Source organism: Diorhabda sublineata, chromosome 3 (assembly GCF_026230105.1).
Source record: "Diorhabda sublineata isolate icDioSubl1.1 chromosome 3, icDioSubl1.1, whole genome shotgun sequence".
Taxonomy (NCBI): Eukaryota; Metazoa; Arthropoda; class Insecta; order Coleoptera; family Chrysomelidae; genus Diorhabda; species Diorhabda sublineata.
Window position 1 is genome coordinate 3637975 of NC_079476.1, and position 16076 is coordinate 3654050.

At 29.8% G+C, this 16076-nt stretch overlaps 1 protein-coding gene across 2 annotated transcripts in view; it reads right to left on the bottom strand.

Annotated features, from left to right (window-relative positions):
- LOC130442168 (phospholipid phosphatase homolog 1.2 homolog) overlaps positions 1-16076 on the bottom strand; it is a 65074-nt gene that overhangs the window by 33478 nt on the left and 15520 nt on the right. The window contains exon 1 of one of the 2 annotated variants that reach the window (XM_056776264.1): positions 4817-4910. The exons of the other annotated variant lie outside the window; for it this stretch is intronic. The gene's annotated coding sequence lies outside the window, so the exon portion shown is untranslated. Of the gene's footprint in view, positions 1-4816; positions 4911-16076 lie in introns of those variants that run through there. 2 annotated transcript variants of the gene reach the window in all.

Below are 16076 nucleotides of genomic sequence, written 5' to 3' on the forward strand. Positions count from 1 at the left end.
CGTTTATTAGTTGTGGAATATTATATCGAAAATGGGAAATAATTCGTTTTTGAAATTAGTCATAATATAAAGTGACTAGCAAATATATTCCGGATGTTACTCCCCAATACTTTCATACAAGATCTGGGTCACGTAAACAGTAAACAAAAATTTCCACTATTGCAAATTGTAGTTATGCATTTAGATAACTACGTGCACGTTATTTATAGATTTACTTGGAGAATTTCATTCTTTCTCTCAACCATATCTTTCCACTTATATATCCTAACTCTTATTTCTCTTTTTTATTTATTCTTTTGAATTGGAATAGCAATCTCTGACTCTTTACAATTTTGGCCTGGCACACGTTTTCCGGTGTAACCGTCAGGTAAACCTGAACTACTTATGTTAAGTTTTTAGCTAAATCAAGAGATGACAAGATTCAAGTTCAGTTCTACTAATGTCGACCAAAATCGCTAATAGCAATACAACCGGTGGAACACATCGACGCTCGCTACTTAAGTAATTAGCCAGAAATATAAAAAAACCGTACAGGCATGTAGGATTGACACACACCTACGAGGATAAAAATAATTGAAATACGACGTATCATTACGTTTTCTAAACAAAGATAGATAAGCTTTGAAAGCAAAAAAAATAATAGTAGGACGAAACCCATTAAAGAGGGAGGAGAATATGGTTTATCTCGATTTCAAAGTTTTATGGAAACGAAAATTCGCCCGTTAAAATATCAGCATTTTTTAAAAATTCGGTAAATTTTTTATTTTTTGAAATCTCCACTTTTTGATTGCGTAAAAAATATTACCATCATCGTGGTAAATTTTCTTAGTACACTTTCTAGTTATTTATGAAAATTTTACACTCTAATTACACGAAAAACGTGAGATTCCATGTTACGTTGATAAACATAAGTAAGTTTTTTTTGCTTTTTCTGAGAAAATTTACATTGGTGATGCTAATATGTTTTTATACAAACATAAAGTAGAGATTTCAACAAACAAAAAACTCACCGACTTTTCAATAGAAGCGAATATATTAACGGGGGTATTATCAAGTCAAAATAAGATGAAAACCCGAATATTTCAAATCAAATAAATTACAGTGTGATTAGATCATAATGAGGTTAAGTTTCCACTAAATTACATGAAAAAAAAAATGTTTTTTGTAAAAGATAAAATTAGAAAACCAAAAACTTGATTATTTCTATTTCCCACATAAATTTTGAGGTTATGTGAAAAAGTGTGAATACTTTGTTACTAATTTTTTTTCCATAGGACTTGTACCGGCAATCGAGATAGAACTTTTTGACCCTTAAAAACTCACCCTTATCCACTTCCTGATGTCATATTACCCTCAAAAGTTTATTCTCTTATTTTTATGATATTCTCCTTTTTCAATGGGTTTCATCCTACTATTATTTTATCCCCACTTTCTATAATTTTGAAAGGATTCTACCCTGACCTACACACAGTAGACTTGTACATGTAAATCGGAACGTGTGTGAGGGCACATCAGCGGTTTCTTTTACTCCCCAAAAAAATTGGGAGTAAGAGAAGCCTCATGAATATTCCATAACATTTGATTACAGTAACCCCAATAGTCCATTAAAATGTTACAATTTTAGTACCCTCACCTTACGTTTTTCTGAGGACGCAATTTTATTTTACCGAAGTGTGGGGTGGAGATCAAGGAAAGCTCAACCTCAATTTTGTGGGTTTCTACTCCTTGTACCCTGGCCGCCATCTTAAATAAAGGGGTGGAAAGCTATTTTTGACAATATCTCGCGAACTATTGTCCCTACAAAAAATTCGTATAGACATAAATTGTGGCCAATCGCTCTGCCTACAATTTTGATTATGAAACTTTCTACCATTAACCGCGATTTTAAAAAGTTATGACCAAAAAAGTGTAGAAATTTTGTCAACCAACTCCTTTTTCAACAACAACTTTTTATTTTTTGATTTTTTAATAAAATTACCTCAAAACAATTTTTTAGATCGTTTTTGGAGGATTAATTTTATATGTAGATTTTTTTAATTCCGCTCATTCTTGTAGCTCATAGAGCGCTCTAAAAGTGCCGGGGAGCGTCTTAGCTCACCACATTACGCCAAAAACAATATATGTTAATTTAATATTTAATTTTTTTTATTTTTCTCTCTTTTACAGATTTTTCTGAACAATTATACATAATTAATTATTTTTAATCGACTCTCTTCCCCGCTACATATAAGGTAGAGTCCGTAGGCGCGTTTTTTAAGTGGTATCCCCAGTAGGCCTAATCCACAGATAAGTTGTAGGTGAGAAAGATTTGAATAACGTTTAAATTTGCCTGGCGTTTTGTACTACGTAGTCTATTTTAGCTCTTTTTGATGGTCCAGGTTGTGTTTCAGGGTCAGTATCTACATCTGTGCCAAAAGTACAGGTTTGGGGAATGACGGGAGTTAAAATTGGATTCATAATTGGAAGTTCATCTTCTCATTCGTTTTCTTCTGTTAACTTTGATATTTCTATGACGTTGCTGCAAGTTTCGCTAGCACAATGAAGACATACTGCAGAGCATTTGAGGCTTGCTTTTCTACAGCCACATATGTTTTCTCAATTTCATTTACACCTTCAGAAAATTAGAAACATACAGAGTTACCTGGTGGTGCCACACTCTTTTTGTCTGAAAAAGTTGATCCTTCTTTATTGGTTCTTGTTGTTGAACGTTTATTCATAGTATTATATGGCGGTAATGAAGAATATTCACTGGACACCTTGCGATATAAACGATTTGCCAAAACTGTGATCAAAAATTCATTTAGCTCATCCTCACTGCCTCCAACCCAAGATTCAGATCGTTTCCACAGTCTTCGAGTATATCACCAGGTCCAGTCGAGGACTAAGATATATTAAATTTCTGAAGATTGGAGCTGGAAGAAGCAAGCAAACATGTGGATACCAAAAGGAGAAAAGAATCGTTTAAAAATAATAAATTATACATAAATTTTCAGAAAAATCTGTGAGGAAAAGAAAAATAAAAAAAAGTGAAATGACAAATATTTTGTTTTTTGCACAATGTGGTGAGCATAGACGCGCCCCGGTACTTTTGGAACGCTCTATGGGCCACAAGAATGAGTGGAATTCAAAAAATCCACATATAAAATTAATCCTCAAAGAAGGATCTAAAATATTGGTGATTCTATTGAAAAATCAAAAAATTCAAAGTTATTTAGCGAAAAAAAATTGTTGACAAAATTTCTGTACTTTGTTGCTCATAACTTTTTAAATTCGCCGTTAATCACAAAAAGTGTCATAAACAAAATTGTAGGCAAAGCTATTTATCGCGAGATATCGTCAAAAATAGTTTTTCACCCCTTTATTTAAGATGGCGGCCGGGGGACAAGGGGTGGAACCCTACAAATTTGGGGTTAAGCTTTCCTTGACACCCCACACATCGATAAAATAAAATTGCGACCTCAGAAAAACTCAAGGTCCATTGTAACATTTCAATGGACTATAATATTTACAAGTTACTGTATTATCCTTGGTACTAAATAAATGATCTCTTTTATAGTTAGTACAATGAACCTGTTATTTGAAATACATTCAATAGTTCGATATTCTCAATCACGATGTTATAATACAAGATTAATGTATACCGATTGTCCCAATTCAGAGATACAGTGTCATCGATGAAATATTTAAATGGCAGCACATTGTTATCGTTTTCTATACAATATGTAAAGTAGTTAGTACGTTCTTACCAAATACTGAATTTTTTATCAATTTTGAGAACAATATACCTTGATTTTTATTCAAAAAATGATTATTTGTAGGAGAGGGATGTAGGATTTCAAATAATTCATGAGTTTTATCTCACAATTCTTGAAACTCCAATAATAATTGATTTTATAAATACTTATTCTTTACTTTACTTTGCTTTTTTGTTTGTCAATGGCATCGCAACTTCGCAACACATTTTTCATTTTCTTTTAGTAGTATTTATACATCTCAAATCTCTCTGAAACTTAAAACACTTAAGCCGGTACTACACGATGCGTCCAATGTTTGGATCAACAATCGCGTTCCAACGTTGACTGATAGTTGTAAAGAAAGCTGGATACAGTGCTGCAACTAATGCATCCAACATTTACCTTCCAACGTTGGCCGAACATTGGGCTAAGGCTGGACGTAACGCTACAGACAAGCGTGAAAAAATATGAACCTCGATTATTCACCAAATTAATTTGGTACTTCATAAAAAGCACGTAGCGTTCACGCGCAAGAGGATAAGGTGTGTGTTTAGTTGTACCACAAGTGTTGGTTCCAACTTAGTTTCAATGTTTCCATTGTCAACGTTCCGTTGGAAGCAAAACATTCGTCGAATGACATACGTAATACTGAAACCAACTATCAACGTTGGAAGCATTGTACGCATCATGAAGGACTGGCTTCACTTCAATTGGATGTAATTTGGTACTTATATTCTTCTTTGATTAAAGAACGTCACTTTAGCCACAATAATTGAAAGAAGTTCTAAAATCTCAACGTGTGTATGTTTTGTATAAATACTTACTTTTGATGCTTGATATTAAGTCTTTCATACTTTACACATGATATATATCATTTATTTAAAAATAAATTTACTTAGAAGTATTTCTAGTCAATGGAGTTGTATGTAATCACATACTTACTACTTGTAATTTTAGTTATGATAGGAGGTTAATTTCTTGAACAGTAATTTTTTGTACTAAGACAGAATCATTAATAATCTAACAATGTAAAAGGCAAATTCATTCTTAGATGTTATTTTTGCTAAAATTTCTGTACTTACTTCTACAATTTTTGTCAGTCTATGTCTTGTTGGTTGTTGTGGAAATGTACATTTTTTCGCTTAACGTAAATATGATTCTTATAAAAATTTTTACTACATCATGAACACTAATATTTTCACAGATTAAAAAGTGAGAAGAACTATAAATATATCCATAATAAACCGGTTGCAGCGTCAATGTTTCACCTTGATTTCATGAATTCTTTGAACGATTGTAATCATTTGTTAGAATATCTAAAAACCGTATCGTTTAAATTGCAGGATTCAAACGTGAATCATTTTCCATGGTCATAAAATGATAGAATTCCAATGTTAATAATTAATTACTAATTTTATTATACATAATTCTTTTCACATCTTAAGGTCTTCTTAGGATTAGAGGTAATATGACGTCTCAAGCTACTAGTAGATATTGAAAGACTATGGCTAGATACTAAAAATCGAACTTTTGATTTTTTTTAACCAAAATATTTATTTATGTAACAAGTGTTCAAAAACAAGGTAATTATACACTTTCACGGTCACCTGGTTTTTTGGCTCTAGAAAATCGAAAAATGGGTGGATTTTAATGATCTTGGTCTCAAAATGTTCAATTTTACGGCGGATTTATAAAAAAAATTAGTAGAAATAGCTGGAATGAAAATTTCTCATAGTTTTACTGTTTTAAATCGTAAAAAAAACGGTTTTGCAAAAAAATCCCTCACAAAAAATTATGGTAATTATACACTTCCGCGGTCACCTGGTTTTTTGGTTAGGTTAGGTTAGGTTAGGTTGGCTCTAGAAAATCGAAAAATGGATGGATTTTAATGATCTTGGTCTCAAAATGTTCCATTTTACGGCGGATTTATAAAAAAAATACGAAAATTAAAAAAAATAAATATTTTTTACAGTTTCATGACTTTAAATGCAAAAAAAAATGACTTTCTACATATAATCCTTCGTAACTGTTTCTGACGTCGTGGAATCAAGTTCGTATATTTTTTTTCGCAATTTAGATAAAAAAATGAATTTTTAAAAAAATATTTAAGGTTTAAAACTATTAAAAACCGCAAATTCAGCCACTACCCCTGTGTTTTTCATAAATTCGTCGTAAAATGGAACATTTTGAGACCAAAATTATAAAATTTATCTATTTTTCGATTTTTAATGGTCCAAAAACTATTAACATTGAAGAATATAGTACGAAACTATTCACGAAAATTGATTGTTTTTCATCGATTTCATCGAAGCTATAAAAACTGAGAAAATCATTCTTTTTGGATTTTTTTTTAAATTGTTTATTAATTTATGTAGAATACAAAAAAAATATAAGAACTTTATCTGATAATGAGATAATTTTTTGTAAAAGATTATTTTGCAAAGCCGTTTTTTACGATTTAAAACGGTAAAACTATAAGAAATTTTCATTCCAGCTATTTCTACTAATTTTTTTTATAAATCCGCCGTAAATGGAACATTTTGAGACCAAGATCATTAAAATCCATCCATTTTTCGATTTTCTAGAGCCAAAAAACCAGGTGACCGTGAAAGAGTATAATTACCAAAAACAACTCTTCTCTTTGGTATGCATAAATGCCACCAAAAAATAATTATTACTATATAAATAGTAAAATAAAAAATTGCTTGAGCACGACTTGAATTCACAGGATTGAAAATTCAATATTCAAAGTGAGGTTACTTCGAATATTGAATCCTATGAATTTAAAATTTTTACAAGAATTTATACAATTTAAAATCACCACAAATTTCAATTAATTATTTCCCTGAAGCTCGGAAAATATATTAAAGTCAGTCCACTTTGGTGTTTCATTGCCACGTTCCCAATAAGAAAAAGTTATAAATATTAATTTCTCAAATTTCTGATTTCTTAAACCTTTTGATATATGAATGCATCTAAATGTTTTTGATTTTAGAGCTCTTCTGTTATAAAATTAGTTTTTTTAATAATTTTTGATACATAAAATTTGACGTTTCTTTGAGTCTTTATCAAAATATGATATTGGCACTGACGACTTGTGGATTTATATTAATCCATAGACCACCTAGATCATCAATATCAAAATAAGAATAAAATCAAAAAATAAAATATTCTAATAAGAAAAATTAATTTGTAGTTTTATTAGAATTTACAAAATGGAGCTATAAACTTTACTTAAATTATTTAGGTCTTTTTTATCATTTAGAAATGATTCATATTCATAAAAACGAAAAAGCTATAAATTTTAGAATATTTTATTTTTTTATTTTATTCTTATTTTGATATTCATGATGAAGGTGATCTATGGATTAATATAAATGCACAAATCGTCAGTGCCAATATCATATTTTGATAAAGATTTGAAGAAAAGTCGAAACGTCAATTTTTATGTCTTTCGAAAATTATTAGAAAAAAACTAATTTTAAAATAGAAGAGACCTAAAAAAAATATATTAGGGTTGCAGCAAATTTTGGAATTTGTGTACTCCTTATTAAACTAAAAATCCAAGCTTTCGGGAAGTATTCTTCTCATCATCAGGGAAAGTGCAATTTTAGGATTAATTCCTAGGTGTTATCATAACGCAGAAAGTCATGCAAAAAATTGAGAAATTGGATTTCACATTAACAATGCATGTTGTAATTCACATAAGATTAAAATTCTTTAATACGTAAACATGTTTAAAATAAGTAATTGAAATTGATTGAATCATTGAACAATGCACATATTTTCACAAAATACTATGTGAGGTCAATCATTGAAACTGATATTTTAAGTCATTAAAAAAATATAATATTTACCGATCTATCTCTAGCTCAGGAGGGAATGAAAAAATTTTCTTTAATAAAGAGTACACAAATTCAAAATTTACTGCAACCCCAATATATTGGTTTTTATTATACATATTATATATTAATGCATCTAAATGTTGTTCATTTTAGGTCTCGTCTGTTTCAAAATTAGTTTTTTGTTATCTTTAATCATTTTTGGAGAAAAGATAAAATTTGACGTTTCGACTTTATTTAAGTCTTTATCAAAATATGATATTGACACTGACAATTTGCGTATTTATATTAGTTTTTTTATTAACTTTTGAAAGATTATTAAAAAAATTAACGTTTCGGCATTTCTCTAAGTCTATCAAAATATGATATTGACTGGTTTCTAAAAATTTCATCCCTACAGAAGTAACTTCATCCTCCCCGCGCTTAGTTTGATCATCAGTCCATAAATACATTAATCTTTCCTCATTTGTACAATTGCAGGTATCAGTTATTGGTAGTTTGAATCCTATGAGTAAAGAATATTTTTCTGTGGGAGATCTCTTCGACTGGATAGTTTGTTATCAAAACCAGTACATAAAAATCCACCTAACCTTACTCAATATGAGTTTTTACTGACTTGAAGTTGTTCATCTGAACATCTATTATGTTTACTGCACCTATCAGCAGAAAATCACATTAATATAATATTTGAAATCAATCTTGTACGCAGATTATTAGTCACTACGAAGTATTATTCATATAATAGTAGTAGTCGATGTATTTTAAGTTCCGGTATAATCACCGTAACACAATATATTCAGTAGATAATAGAATGAGTCATTTCCTAAAAGTATTTGCTCTTTATTCTGACTGCCTTTTTAATTACTTATGACGGTTTACGAATTAAAGCTTTTAAGACGGTTAACGCTTGTTCAACTAGACCATGATTATAATTATGTAATAGAATGAATGACTTCCTTATTTGCAGGTTGCGTATTGAGCTTGATATATTTATTTTTAAGTAAACAAAAATCAGATCTACGAAGAGAAGTTAAATGTATACTGTGATTGTGTAGGCCGATAAAAAAATAGACAAACAGCGTATTATTTAATTATTTTGCTTGATTTACGCCTTGTGGTGCTCTAATTTTATTTATTTTTTCATACATCACAGGCATGTTGCTGTTTTTATTTTTGTGGTATAATAACTACATTCTCTTGTTTTGACATGGAAGATTTATTAAGAATCCATAAGAATACTTCGTGCCCCCTATAATCACAATTGTTTGCAACAAATTATTGCTGATTTCCAACAAAATCAGCAGCTATTAACAGATTAATAAGCTAATAATATTTCTGAAATGTATTCACTATTCATAAAATTTCATACATACAAATATTTTTGCAATTGATTGAAATGAAACTATTTTTATTTCATTTTGATTATGTCGATTATATTTTGTTTTTTTTTTTATTTGTTTTCCATTCATTTTCTTATCCAGATTTATCGACATCTACAGAGTGTTTCGGGACTAGATGCAGACTAGACATTCGGGATTGAAAAAATGACATGAAAATAATTCTGTGATATAAAGAAAAATTGTTTCTGAGTTATAGGCATTGAAAGTTGCGAAATAAGGGTGTTTCGAAAAAGATGATCCCGTCTCTAGGATAAATAGAAAACTGAAAAATATTTGAGGTTTGCTCAGTAAAAAATTTAACACGTTTTTTGCGATTTTGCCGTAATTACCGAAATTTTATACGAACATGTTTTGGGAGCTGATACATCCAATGAATTTATTTTTACACCAAAAAGGTACTCTGGATAAAACTCGATACCGTGTACCGTGTATTTTGATTTGAAAATTATAAAGTAATAATCGATGCTGATATGACATGAGACCTTATCGATAAAACGGATACATTTGAAAAAATTTGGATTAGAGCTTTCGTTTCTCGTAGAAGATAGAATGTGATATCCTATTAATTTGTTACCTAAAGTTGCTGCGCAAACATTAAATGAGTGTAGATCGTCTGACAAGAACTCTTGGACTTGTCCGTAATAATAAGGATGTTTGTTTTGCCATATTTCTTACACTATCTGTTGTAATTTGAACATTCAAAATCATATTTTCTTTATTAACTGTTCTTGGCCTACCAGAATTTATTTTTTGTAGGTTCGCATTCAAAATTTAAGTACAGTTTGATTAACAATATCTAATTCAACAAGGCTTTAGTATGAAACAAACAATTTGATGATCACGTATTGCAGTTCTGAGACTCATACTACAACCTTTAATAGCTCAGTGTCCACACTAATTAAAACAATATCCTATACTGATTAGACTGGATTTTTGTGAAACAAGAAACGAAAGCTCTCTATCCCAACTTTTTTGAATGTATCCGTTTTATCGATGGGATCTCATTAACGGGACAAAATAGGTTCAATTCACATGGTGCTTACTGATTAATAAGAATTAATAACTTTATCATTACTTGATACCAGCATCAGTTATAACTCCATAATTTTCAAATCACAATATTCCGAAAACCGTACACGGTATCGAGTTTTATCAAAAGTCCTTTTTGGTGTAAGAACAAATTCATCCCGTTTTGCATCTAGTCCCGAAACACTCTGTAGATGCCGATAAATCTGGATACGAAAATTAATTGAAAACAAATCTATCAAAAAAAAGAAAACCAAATATAATCGATATAATCAAAATTAAATAAAAATAGTTTCATTTCCAACAATTGCAAAAATATTTGTAGGTACGTACGAAAGTTTTATCAAGAGTATCTTTTTGGTGTAAAAACAAATTCATTGGATGTATCAGTTTTCAAAATATATTCGTATAAAATTTCAATAGTTGCGGCAAAATGTGTTTAATTTTTTTACTGAGCAAACCCCAAATATTTTTCAGTTTTGTATCTATCCTAGAGACGGGATCAGCTTCATTAAAAACACCCTGTATACAGGTATATTTTCTGTATTATACATTCTAATATTATGAATTTTTATAAACGAGGGGCCGTAAAAGAATTTTTTTATGTCTCAGCATTATTTTCACGTCATCTATTCACTTCCGAACTCTTTTTATCAAGTACCGGAGCACCCTGTATATGGTCATGCTTTTCATGTATAGTAGCAAATAATGACTTGAATTTTACAACCATCCTCATTTACTTTATTAACAAATTCAAGATCACTAGTTATGTAGCCCTAGAAATGTATAACAAAAAAAATATTAATTTTTCTGTCACATCATTATTTTTTTTTTGTTTCACTCGAGTAAGTTCCTCCAGTATTACGTTATCTACTGAATTATTGACTGTTAGATTGATGCTTTGAAATATTTCAGAATGTCTATCGAGAATAATATTGAGCAGATCAATAGATTCCCCAAAGCAAGAGACCCAAGTGAAGTTAAGTATGTGTGGCTTTCGGGTGGGCGCGCCCCATTTTATTACACCTGCAAGCGCGCGTTGTACTGAGTACTACACAAGTTTATTTTATTTAAAACCTTCATGTAAATGTTTATTTTTACAATTAATTTTGCTAAAATAGATTATTCACTCTTACTTTATACAATGAATTAACTGAATTATACTCAAAAATTAGCTCCTAGTGCTTGTCTTACTGTAATTTTATTTCTTCTTCGTTTTATGATTATTATAATTAAAAAATTAAATCCATAGAATGATATTTTATTATAAATATAAACTATTAGATGATACTTATAGAGGATAATCATTATTAAGTATTAGAGGCACAAAAATTGATAACAAGTTTTATTTGAATAACATTTATTGTTGTTTATGACTAAACAGCTGCAGATTTTTCTCTGCTTTCTTTTCTATTGTGTAAAGGTTGTGATAGGGGTGGTGGGAAGTCTCATTAATCCTTCGGGTATAAGGGAAAACCCAAACAAAACACCTGTAGCACTCAGTACAACGGCGCTCCCGCCGGAAGGTTAATCAATATCAGGGCAAAGAGATGAAAATTTATTATAAAATTTATTATAAAATAGAACAATTACATCATCAATCAAATATTTGTATATTAAAGTTATTTTGTTGCAAATATCTTGCTTTACACTTTTTTCTTTTTCTTTATATTTAAATATAGCGAAGAATATATTTTATTAATTTCTTATTTCTTAAACCTTTTGATATATTAATTCATATATTCAAATATTATTTAATATTAGTTTTTTAATAATTTTACAAGAGAAGAGACCCAAAATCAAAAACATTTAGATACAAAGATATATTTTATTGAAATGTTTGCATTATTTTAAAAAAATCAGAGTTATTAATTTCTAGAACTATTACTGAGATTCATACCGACACTCGTTCCGATAAGCAATTTGTCGTCTTCAGAGAACGAGGATAAGCAGTAATTGTGAGTTTTGGTGTAGTAAAAATTATGTATTTTATGAAAATACCTTAGACAAAAATTGTAGATCATAAAATTATCTACAAAAAACGTATCAATACTTATTTTTCGACAAGCTACCCTTTCTGAGATATAATGATTCAAACAATTGTAAAAGTTATGTTTCAGATTTACTGTCGTAAATCTCAGAAACAGTGGCTTGTAGGAAAAAAAGTATTAGTACGGTTTTTGTAGATAATTTTATGGTCTACAATTTTCGTCTAGGGTATTTCTATAATAAAACTCACCGTTTTGCTGAAAATTACGAAAAACTCATTTTTTGACCTTTGACCTTGAATAAAATTTTTTCCACACAAGGGAATAATGGGGAACTCTCGAATTTGATTTTTAATTATATTTTAAACAATTTTACTGATTTTATTTAATTACGAGTGTCTAAATTGACCGTACTATGGGATATTTATTACTAACGAGAAATGAGTAGCAGATCGCAGTAAACCCAAAAAATGAACATTACATAAAAAAGTCTAAATTTTCGATCTAGAATAATAAATTATATAAAAAAAATACTATAATTAACATAGGTACTCAACTGATAATGGTTTGAATTACTCAAGTCAAAATGGAGTGTACGTGACAGTTACATAATAACAAATTGTGACTTATTACTTTCTCTATTGTGGAATAATTCATTCTTATGATGGATGATGTTTCAAAGCATGAAATAAGTTCTTAGTTATTACTAGCTAACAAGGTTTTGTTAAAATATGCGGTTCTCTGTTTGGCGCGAAATACTTTTATTTGACATTTGGTGGGATGCAACGTATATTAATACATTTTTGAAATCTAAGCAAAATTTAAGTATACTTTTGCCTGAAAACCTTTTTCGAAAAATACATACTTTTTGAGTTATTAATTTTTTTGAATTTATAAATTATTTTATTAAGATCCGTTGATACAAGCACTAAGAAATAAAAAAGTATTTACCTTTATCTTGTCAAGGTCTGTAAAAAAATAGAAAATCAAATTGTATTTACTAATCCCATTCCAACTTTAGTCGTTTGCGAGATATTTGAGGTTTTAAATTATTATTGTATTTTTTAAAAAGTTTTAATTTTTTATGTATACTTTTAGGAGGCTTTGTAATAAATGACATTTATTTAACTGTTATTAATCAATTTTTGATCAATTGTTAAAATGGCTCGTTCTCAATTTAGTAACAAATAAATAAAATTTAGACCACACCTGCATCTCTAAAAATTTACAGATAACATTTGATATCTAGATAACGGTAAGGTTAAGGTATAGCAAATTATACATGAATTTGCCTTATTTTTTACGCCTGAATTGCATTAAAATAGAAAAAACCGGGTGGTTCTATTTAAAAAAATAAAGAAATCTCATATTTATGAAGTTAAATTTTGAACACTTTTTATACACACCCTGTATAAAATGAAACTATTTTCAACATAAATTCAAATACATACATCTGACATTGCTCAAAGCAGCCGAACAAGAACCATTTTCATATCTTTAAGGGTAAAGTAAAATAAAAATATAATTTATAAAGTTTTTAAAAAAAAATAACTCAAAAAGTATGCATTTTTAGAAAAAAGTTATTAGACAAAAGTATACTAAAATTTTGCTTAGGTTTCAAAAATGAATTATTATACAGGGTGTTCCGTTTAAAATAATAAAGTTATAGTCGATTTTCGGTAAAACAGGAAGTCAGCCATCTTTGAAAATATTTTAGTTAAAAAGATCCTATCCGAAAACCCAAACGATAGTTTTAACTCATAGTGGGACACCCTGTATAATATTTAAACAAAAATTCATACGTAAAATCATAAAATATAATAAATACTCATTCCAGATGCTGTAACTAGATTTATTATCCCAAGTCATTTTATTACACAATAATTTTAACAATGCAGGTAATGATGTTTACGTTTCATCAACTGTCGGTATATAAAAACTAATATATAGAGGATACTGTGGCGGTATAAAATTAACATTTTTCACAAGGAAATCAGTGGTTGACCAAAGCTTTGCCCGTGTTATACACTGCTTTTCAGATAAAAGTATCCACCTTTAATAACTTTTGTAATACTGCTATTTAGAAAAAATCCAAAAACACGTCAATTTATGTTGGAAGCGGCAAGCATTACGGCTTATTTAAACTTACTGGAAAAGCCACCCCCTCACCCCTAGCAGCATCCCCTTTATTTTTTTAAATTACTTTTCATATTTTTTATGTAAAATTTGGATACTCCTCTTTGAGCTGATTTCAAAAATGTATAATACTTGTAGGTTAAAGTGGTTAGTTTATGAGATAAACAATTTTTCTTTTAAGAGCACAAATTTTACTTATTTACTTTCACCTTATTTGCCTGTACTAAAATGGGTTGTACAACAGTTTAAACTCTTTAATATTTTTAACTGTGCTATTTATTATGAAGTTACAATAAGTGTTCAAAATGAGTACCATTCACTTCCATACAATGGTATAATCTATTTTGAAATGCCTCTCTGACATTGCTTAATACGGCTGGATTTAATTGTCGACATTCATTTTCTATCCTCTCTCGTAAATCACCCAGAGATTCTGGTTGGGTAGCATAAACTTTTGTTTTTAAATACCCCCATAAAAAGAAGTCTAGGGGTGTTAAATCCGGTGACCTAGGTGGCCACTCCATCATCTGCCCCCTTCTACCTATCCAACAAGCGGGGAATGTTTCGTTTAAAAATTGTCGGACAGGCATAGCATAGTGAGGGGGAGCTCATCATTTTCTATTATTGTTGTAATACGTGGGTCAACCCCTTTCCTGAGTAACTCAAGATATGATTCACCATTTAAATTTCCGTTGATGAAGAAAGGTCCGACAATGTGGTCACCTAGGATACCACACCAAACGTTTAACTTTTGGGGATGTTGTGTATGGAATTCACGCATAATATGTGGATCACTTTCAGCCCAATATCTACAATTATGCCTACTTACTATGCCATTTAATGACCATGAGCATTCATCAGAAAAGCAAATATTGTTTAACAATTGTGGATTGTTATTGATAATTTGCGTCATTGATTCGCAAAACTCTAGACGACGATCAAAATCATCTTCATTCAACTCGTGCACCAACTTAACTTTGTATGGGTGGTACTTGAATTTATGTAGAACTCGGAAAACTGTAGAAGATGAAACACCGATCGCTCTACTTATTGTTGACAACGATTGGGGTTGTTGAGCCTGAGGTTGTCAAACTTTAATAAAAAGTAGAGTTTTTTGTTGTTTGCATTTTTTAAAGATTAAAGAGTTTGAACTGTTGTACAACCCATTTTAGTACAGGCAAATAAGGTGAAAGTAAATAATAAGTAAAATTTGTGCTCTTAAAAGAAAAATTGTTTATCTCATAAACTAACCACTTTAACCTACAAGTATTATACATTTTTGAAATCAGCTCAAAGATGAGTATCCAAATTTTACATAAAAAATATGAAAAGTAATTTAAAAAAATAAAGGGGATGCTGCTAGGGGTGAGGGGGTGGCTTTTCCAGTAAGTTTAAATAAGCCATAATGCTTGCCCCTTCCAACATAAATTGACGTGTTTTTGGATTTTTTCTAAATACCAGTATTACAAAAGTTATTAAAGGTGGATACTTTTATCTGAAAAGCACTGTACATATATTAACAAAAAATATTACTGAATACAACCAAGTCAACACAGCCGATGAAACAGTAAATATTTGTTTTAAATATTATACAACTAATAAAAGTAGCTAGTCGCCTTGCTATAAATTGATATCCGTACCGCCAGAAAGGTCTTAGATTAGATTATTACTGGGTCGATATCCTTTAGTCTCCCACACAATACCCTGACCTTAAATAACATCAATCAGGATAAAATCCTATGTGATATTATGCTAACACTAAAGTGAAATTATCACTGATACTTACACTGAAGTGATTTCTAAAACTGATCGATTTCAAATCTCATTTTTAGTCACTAGTGGATTTTCTGCTCATTGGTGGATATTCAAAAGTCCAGTTTACAAAAAATCCTTGTTAGATTCATTTGATACACACTAAAGTATTTAATTTTTCTCATAATATTTTAGTAC